Genomic DNA, 9,636 nt, shown 5'->3' with positions numbered 1-9,636 from the left:
CCTTGTTAATCCATCAAGCCTGCCATCTCGTCCTCCACCTCCGCCATCTCCTCTGGCCTCAACAGCAACACCTCCGAGCCCCTCACTCGTACCAACTACGTCCTATGGCGTCCCCAAGCCCGATCTCAGATTATGGGTGCATGCCTATACACTACAAAAAAATACACTTCCGTGATGATACGTGTTTGTCACAGTAGGTCACATTTTTTGTCATGCATGTACATCCATGACAAATTTATGACAGAATCAAGATAGTCATACCTGTGCTGTCGTAGAAGTGTTCCATGACATTACCAAAATTATCATCACGGAAGTGTCCACTTCCATGACGATAAATCCCGCGTCACAGAAGTGCTTTCGTCAAGGGTGACCGACACGTGGCATCCACCGTAAAGGAACGCCGTTAAGCTATCGGGTCGGATTTTGGGTCCGATAACCCGTTAACAGCCACGACCAATGCCGATTTTCCACATGTAAAATTCTCATTGGCTGACGGATCCACATGTCAGCTCCGCGTTGGCACAGGTGTCACTCATCCAACGGTCGAGATGGGCCTATGATATGTTGACACGTGGACCGGCCCAACAGTGGCCCACAAAGTTTAAATGGGCCGGCCCAATCGAAGGCCCATAAGATTTAGCGGACCATAATAGGCCGGCCCAGCTAAAGGCCCACAAAATTTAGCGGACCACAATGGGCCGGCCCAGCTAAAGGCCCACAAGATTTTGCAGACCATAATGGGCTGGCCCAGCTAAAGGCCCACAAGATTTTGCGGACCACAACGAGCCGGCCCAGCTAAAGGCCTACAAGATTCTACAGACCATAATGGGCCGGCCCAGCTAAAGGCCCAACATTCTCTGTCAAATCGGCCCGTCAACGGCCTGTCCTAAACTTGCCATCAACGCGGCCCATGGTCACTTCTGACCCGTCAACAGTCTGCTAAGTAATTGGGCCGAATCACGGCCCAGTGTAGTTCCGTCCTGTTAAAGGTCCGGCTTCATTTGGGCCCATTTACAGGCCATCAAAATTTTCGGCCCATAAACGACTGTGAAGGATTTGGGTCATATTCGGCCATGTCTGACATTCCGCCTGTTAGAGGCCCACTATAGATTTAGGCCACTTTCTTCCTGTTATCATTTTCGGCCTGTTAACGCCGGACGTAAACCATGGGCCATATGTGGCCCAACGTCATATCGGGCCCATTAACGGCCCATATGAAAATGATGATAATCTAGCCCGACCGAAGTTCCGGCCTGTTAAAGGCCCGTGTATTAGGTCGGCGCATTTACGGCCCGTCCGAATTTCGGCCTGTCAAAGATCCGCGTCATAAATGGGCCACCATTTTGGCCTGCTAAGTCTAGTGGGTTATTTGGCACAATCAGGGCCCAATCTCACTTTCGGTCTATTAAAGGCCCATGTTTTTTATGGGCTCGAGATATTTACACCTGTAAATGGCCTATTTTTACTGAGGGCCCAAATTATGTTTAGGCCTGTTAAAGGCCCACTATGGGCACAGGCCTACCAGAAAAATATGAAAGCTTATGCTGATTTAGGCCCAAATATTTTTAGTGGGCTACATGTCAATTTCGGCCTGTAATCGTTTTTAGCCCAATTGGAATGGGCCCGACGAATGTTGGCATGTTGGGCTCCTACGAAGCTTTCGGCCGAATACATTACTAAGATAAACCTACACTATACAAAAATAGCGTCGTAATTACTGCAGCCTGGGGCAGCATCATAAATGTTGTATCACAACAAAATAAGTTCCAACCATACAACAAAAGGCCTGTTGGCATAAAGTTTACAGTCCTTCCAGATAAAAGCACCATTAGATGTATAGAAGCACAAATCATTTGACCTGAGTGCTAATATTTCAGGCTGTAGAATCTGATGGAGCAGCACGATCTCCACCTTTTTTCCGCCATTGCTCTTGAACAACGAAGCGAATGTTTGATAGTCTGGTTTCAAAACCATTTATATCTTGACGACATTTCTCAACCACAATTCTTGTTTCCGAAACAACGTCCATTAGGGATTTGACTTGTGTCTGGAGCACAGATATATCACTCTGTCTAGCAGGAAGATTTTGTTCAATAGGCGATTTTGACGAGGTTACCTTGACAACCAACCCAGAATTACGCAGGAAGTTGCTTTTTGCACGGTTAGTGGAGAGATACTGACGCACTGCAGCAAGAGGTGACATTGTGCCTGTAGTAGCCTCGTCACCTTCAGGTGGTTGTGGCTGTTCAATCATTTGTTCCATAGCTTCCTGAAAGTTTGAACTTGTAGATTAGTGTACCGGATAAGTTACTAGTGAGACAAAAACAAACAGAGTAGGTTAAACGTTTATACATAACTTATTTTGGTGAACTACTGCAATACATTAGCATGTATTGTAGTGCCAACTACATAATAAAATCACTTTCGGAACATATGTCCATGTAGCATGTCTACTATATTGTCTATTTCCTCACATTCGTTGACATCTAAGGATAAATAGACATGGTTTAAAGTAGGATGAACATAGTATGACATCATTCATATCATGGGCAAATAGATATAAAACAAACAACCTATTTTATCATTGTGTGCGCACGTGAACATAACAACTAGATTACAGATCAAGACCAAAAGAATATCCTTCATCTCTTTTAAACCATGTAAGGTGAAATGATACGTTAAGACAACTGTGTATAAAAGTGAACAGAGTAACTGACATTGGCTGCAAACCAAGTAGTGAAATGAACACATCACAGTACCAATCAGTTCAAGGCAGGGGGAGTAAGGACTTACAACAACGGCTTGAACTGGTGTGCTCATGCCCTTCATCTTGCTGGTGTGGCAATCCTTAAGATTTGCACTGCATTCGGTTCAGGTTCTTTTTGGTCCGCACGGGCTTTACTCTGTATTTGGAACAAGTCAATATAGATACGATAATATGGCACAAAAGAAAGAAGGAAGTAGTAGCTATTTACAAGAGCCTCGCAGTGTGCAATATAGCTACGAGATCCTGTTGTCTGTTGGAATTTCACTTTAGAATGGTTGGTTTGTTCTTCAAACAGTTAGCCTAGAAGAAGATACACTTGTAAGGCACATACATAAATACAAGTTCAATATGTGGCCTGATCAAATACATATAGCCTACCTGATACTTTGGATCAGACCAGTGTTTAACGAGGGCTGTCCAGTCTTCATCTGTAATATATTCCACTGGAGATGTTTGGGTGATTTCATTGTTAGCCTTGCCTTCAAAGTGAGATTTTCTAAGGTGGTACCGATACTGTCGCAGAGCAGACTGAAAAACATGAGTTCATGCTTGCTTAGTTGCATCATCTTTCAGATCCAACTTGAACCTCATCTGTTGAAAAAAGAATGTGAGTCTTATTAGGAGGAAGCTAGAAAGTATGGGGCAGAGCAAGACAATATTACTAATTGCGATGAATAACATTACTTACGGATAAATGGTCAAGGAAGGTGTTAAACTGGGTATTGTCTTTCTCATTCCTGTAATGGATCCACGTTGGGAGGATACGTGCATGACACCTAACAGCAACGGCTGCCTCTGATACTAACTTGGCTGACTCTGTAGCATCACGTGGCCTTTTTAAACCTGCCTCAAAATGGATCCCCATTCTTCCTCCTTTAGATTTTGTTAATCTGTCAAGCATTATCCCTGATGTCTGTTTCCGCTTGCGCCGTGGTGCTAGTTCAACAACGAATATGGAAAGTGTTAGTGTACATCAAACCGTGAGAGTACATATAAAGGAGCATGCAACTGCAACTTGACTCGGTCAGGTACCGTCTTGGTGTTGATGCTCATGAGGTTCATCTGATCTTGCCAAGTCCTGTTGTGTCAGCAGTGCTTCGGAAGTAGTGTTAGGTGTGAAGGCAGCTTGGGAACTGGCCAGTTCCGGAGCAAACGAACGAGTAACTGGTTGAGATGCTGGTACAGTTGAAGCGGATGCTGCAGCTGCTGCAGCAGGTGATACTGTGTTTGTAGATTTAGCCGGTGGACTTGGACCTTCTACTGCACTATAAGTACCAGCAGAATCTCGACGGCAGAACCTTTTCCGTTTCACCCGACAAGTAACAACACTCCCTGCTATATTATTTTCCTTGCTCTTTTTTGACTTTGCCATGTCAAGCTGTACCCACAACACAAAAGAATAAAATCACTCTTCAGAACTCATTGATGCATGATACAGACAAGCAATACTTTGATGTAAGACAACCGTATGAGGATGGAATATGTAAGAAAAACAGGACGACATGACATATTCACAGCTACGACGTGCAAACTAAGCAGAAGGATTTTCAAGAAAATAGAACTAATGCAAGCTAGACACCATATGAAAGATGCAACCAATATTACTCTGCCAAGTTAAAATTGTCTTGTCATAAGTGGCAATTCGAAAAATTAGAAGCAGTACGACGTAGAAATCAATGCAAGATGCAACTGATAACCCACAAGTATAGGGGATCACAACAGCTTTCGAGGGTAGAGTATTCAACCCAAATTTATTGATTCGACACAAGGGGAGCCAAAGAATATTCTTGAGTATTAGCAGTTGAGTTGTCAATTCAACCACACCTGGATAACTTAGTATCTGCAGCAAAGTGTTTAGTAGCAAAAGTCGTATGATAATAAAGGTAACGGTAGCAAAAGTAAAAATAAATGTTTTTGGGTTTTTGTAGTAGTTGTAACAGTAGCAACGGAAAAGTAAGTAAGCGAAGAACAATATATGAAAAGCTCGTAGGCAATGGATCAGTGATGGATAATTATGCCGGATGCGATTCCTCATGCAATAGTTATAACATAGGGTTATATAGAACTAGCTCCAATTCAGCAATGTAATGTAGGCATGCATTCCGTAAATAGTCATACGTGCTTATGGAAAAGAACTTGTATGACGTCTTTTGTCCTACCCTCCCGTTGAAGCGGGGTCCTAGCGGAAACTAAGGGATAGCAAGGCCTCCTTTTAATAGAGAATCGGACCAAAGCATTAACACATAGTGAATACATGAACTCCTCAAACTATGGTCACCACCGAGAAGTATCCCGATTATTGTCACTTCGGGGTTGTCGGATCATAACACATAATAGGTGACTATAGACTTGCAAGATAGGATCAAGAACTCACATATATTCATGAAAACATAATAGGTTCAGATCTGAAATCATGACAGTCGGGCCCTAGTGACAAGCATTAAGCATAGCAAAGTCATAGCAACATCAATCTCAGAACATATTGGATACTAGGGATCAAACCCTAACAAAACTAACTTGATTACATGGTAAATCTCATCCAACCCATCACCGTACAGCAAGCCTACGATGGAATTACTCACGCACGGCGGTGAGCATCATGAAATTGGTGATGGAGGATGGTTGATGATGACGACGGCGATGAATCCCCCTCTCCGGAGCCCCGAACGGACTCCAGATCAGCCCTTCGGAGAGAGATTAGGGCTTGGCGGCGGCCCCGTGTCGTGAAACGCGATGAAACTTTCTCTCTAATTTTTTTCTCCCCGAGACGGAATATATGGAGTTGGAGTTGAGGTCGGAGGAGGTCCAGGGGGCCCCACGAGATAGGGGCGCGCGCCCTACAGGGGGCGCCCCCCTGTCTCGTGGACAGGCCCTGGGCCCCCTGGTGTATTTCTTTCGCCCAATAATTCTTATAAATTCCAGAAAGTGCCTCCGTGGATTTCCAGGACATTCCGAGAACTTTTCTTTTCTACACATACAACATCATGGTAGTTCTGCCGAAAACAACGTCAGTACGGGTTAGTTTCATTCAAATCATGCAAGTTAGAGTCCAAAACAAGGGCAAAAGTTTTTGGAAAAGTGATACGTTGGAGACGTATCAACTCCCTCCAGCTTAAACCTTTGTTTGTCCTCAAGCAATTCAGTTGATAAACTGAAAGTGATAAAGAAAAACTTTTACAAACTCTGTTTGCTCTTGTTGTTGTAAACATGAAAAGCCAGCATTCAAGTTTCAGCAAATATTATGAACTAACCATACTCACAATAACATATAGGTCTCACAATTACTCATATCAATAACATAATCAGCTAGCGAGCCATAATAATAAAACTCGGATGACAACACTTTCTCAAAATAATTATAATATGATATAACAAAATGGTATCTTGCTAGCCCTTTCTGAGACCGCAAAACATAAATGCAGAGCACCTTTGAATATCAAGGACTGACTAAACATTGTAATTCATGGTAAAAGAGATCCAGTCAAGTCATACCCAATATAAACCAATAATAATGAATGCAGATGACAGTGTGCTCTCCAGTGGGTGCTTTTTAATAAGAAAGGAGGATGACTCAACATAAAAGTAAATAGATAGGCCCTTTGCAGAGGGAAGCAGGGATTTGTAGAGGTGCCAGAGCTCGATTTTAAATAGAGATTGAATAACATTTTGAGCGGCATACTTTTGCTGTCAACGCAACAACTATGACATGGCTGTATCTTCCATACTATATGCATTATAGGCAGTTCCCAAACAGAATGGTAAAGGTTTATACTCCCCCAACCACCAACAAGCATCAATCCATGGCTTGCGCGAAACAACGAGTGCCTCCAACTAACAACAACCCTGGGGGAGTTTTGTTCAATTATTTTGATTTGCTTTGATCTTTTTGGATCATGGGACTGGGCATCCCGGTTACCGGCCCTTTCTCGTGAATGAGGAGCGGAGTCCACTCCTCTTGAGAATAACCCACCTAGCATGGAAGATATAGGCAGCCCTAGTTGAAACATGAGCTGCTCGAGCGTACAAAACAGAATTTCATTTGAAGGTTTGGAGTTTGGCTCATACAAATTTACTTGGAACGGCAGGTAAATACCGCATATAGGAAGGTATAGTGGACTCATATGGAACAACTTTGGGGTTTAAGGAGTTTGGATGCACAAGCAGTATTCCCGCTTAGTACAAGTGAAGGCTAGCAAAAGACTGGGAAGCGACCAACTGAGAGAGCGACAACAGTCGTAAACATGCATTTAAATTAATTCACACCGAGTACAAGCATGAGTAGGATATAATCTACCATGAACATAAATATCGTGAAGGCTATGTTGATTTGATTCAACTACATGTGTGAACATGTGCCAAGTCGAGTCACTCAATTTATTCAAAGGAGGATACCATCCCATCATACCACATCATAATCACTCTAATAGCATGTTGGCACGCAAGGTAAACCATTATAACTCATAGCTAATCAAGCATGGCACAAGTAACTATAATATCTAAATGTCATTGCAAATATATTTACTTCATAATAGCTGACTCAGGAACGATGAACTCATCATATTTACACAAACAAGAGAGGTCGAGTTCATACCAGCTTTTCTCATCCCAATAAGTCCATCATATATCGTCATTATTGCCTTTCACTCGCACGACCGAACGATGTGTATAATAATAAGAGTGCACGTGCATTGGACTAAGCTGGAATCTGCAAGCATTCAACTCAAGAGAGAAGACAAGTAATATGAGCTCTAAATTAAATAAACAACCATGCATATGAGAGCCACTAAACATTTTTAATATGGTCTTCTCGACCCCCAAAAGAAAGAAAAGAAAATAAAAACTGTTTACACGGGAAAGCTCCCAACAAGTAAGAAGAAGAGCTAGAAATCTTTTTGGGTTTTCATTTTAATTCTACTACAAGCATGGAAATTAAACTAACTAATTTTTTTTGGTTTTTTCTTAAGGTTTATCAAGCACACAAGAAGAAAACTAGAAAAAGGAAATTAAACTAATATGGATAATACAATGAAAGAGTATGAGCACCGATGACTAGTGTGTGAATATGAATGTAAAGTCGCTGAGAAATACGTACTCCCCCCAAGCTTAGGCTTTTGGCCTAAGTTGGTCTAGTACCAAGGACCGCCTGGCTGATATCCATAAGTGAAACTGGGGTAGTAATGAGATGCAGAGGCGACCGCCTCCTGAGCAGCAGCGTGTTGGCGAGCTGCCTCCATTGCCCTCTCATATTCATTTGCGTCTTCCCTGGTGACAACATATCTTCCTTTTGCCTGATAATCAAAAAGGTAGGGAGCAGGAAGAGTAACAGGGACGACGTTGCATCTGTCATAGGTTAGTCGATAACGGAAGAATTGTTCATTCCTCTCAAGAAAATGATGATTGAACATAGCTTCTTTATCCAAATAAACAGGAGGTAAAATCATATCCCCCTCTCCTGGGGCTATATTAAGATAATTAGCCACACGGGTAGCATAAATTCCTCCAAATAAATCTCCCTTTCTACTATTATTCTGCAACCTACGTGCAACTATTTCCCCCAAGTTATAACCTTTATAACCTGACACAACACTCTTGAGGACACAAAGATCAGGAGCACACATGTGACATACTTCGTCCTTACCGTTAAGGCATCTACCAATAAAGAGAGCAAAGTAATGTATAGCAGGAAAATGAATGCTCCCTATGGTACCTTGTGCTACGTCCCTAGATTCTCCCACAGTAATACTAGCAAGAAAATCTCTAAATTCAGATTTGGGAGGATCATTAATATTACCCCACTGCGGAAGTTTGCAAGCAGTGGTGAAATCCTCTAAATCCATGGTATAAGATGTATCATAAATATCAAACATGGCACTAGGAGAATTACACGTACAGTTATATTTAAACCTCCGCACAAAAGAATCAGTCAACTGATAGTACTGCGGACACTTATCTTGTAAGAAGTCCTCGAGCTCGGCATTACGCACATACGCGTCAAATTCCTCCTTGAAGCCTGCTTCGACCATAAAATCATCGGATGGCCACTCACAAGCCCGTACATTCGCGTCCCTCGGCAATTCAACATCTTGCTCACATATAGCAACCCTTGGCCCTTTCTTTGCCGAGGAACCTCCTCGGTACAGTCTTCTAAGCATATTTCTTTTTCTAAAAATTTCTGAAATTTTAGTAACTTCAAAATAAAAGTGAATAAAACTAAACAAGATTGATAGCAACTACTCCTACAAGTGCCTAGAGCCTATATCATGCATTGGAATTGCTTGGGACCTTAAAAATTTAACATGCAAGCTCAAGAACATGATCACCTATGCAGCAAAAATTTGCAATGAATAAAGCACTAGAACAAAAACTAATTGGACCAATGGAGGAGTCACATACCAAGCAACAATCTCCCAAAGCAGTTTTGCGAATGGAGCTTTGAGCTAAGAGATTGAAAATCGCAGCAAAACGAGCTAGAACTCGTGCTTGAGCTGGATGGGGATTTTTTTGAGTAGAAGATGAAGTGTGTGGATGCTGGCATAAGTGGAGGGGAGCCACCAGGGGCCCACGAGACAGGGGGGGCGCGCCCTCCTCTCTCGTGGCTTGGTGCTTGGCCCTCCTGCAGTGTTTTCAGTGCCTAAAATCCTCAAATATTTCAGAAAAAATCATACTAGATTTGCAGGGCATTTGGAGCACTTTTATTTTCGGACTATTTTTTTAATGCACGGATAATTCAGAAAACAGATGGATAATACAGTTTTTGCTTTATTTATCCTAACTAACAGAAAGTAAAAAGAGGGTACAGAAGGTTGTGCCTTCTAGTTTCATCCATCTCGTGATCATCAAAATGAACCCTCTAATAAGGTTGATCAAGT

The sequence above is a fragment of the Triticum dicoccoides genome, chromosome 4A, assembly GCF_002162155.2.
Source record: "Triticum dicoccoides isolate Atlit2015 ecotype Zavitan chromosome 4A, WEW_v2.0, whole genome shotgun sequence".
Lineage (NCBI taxonomy): Eukaryota > Viridiplantae > Streptophyta > Magnoliopsida > Poales > Poaceae > Triticum > Triticum dicoccoides.
Note: the sequence above shows the minus strand (reverse complement) of the source record.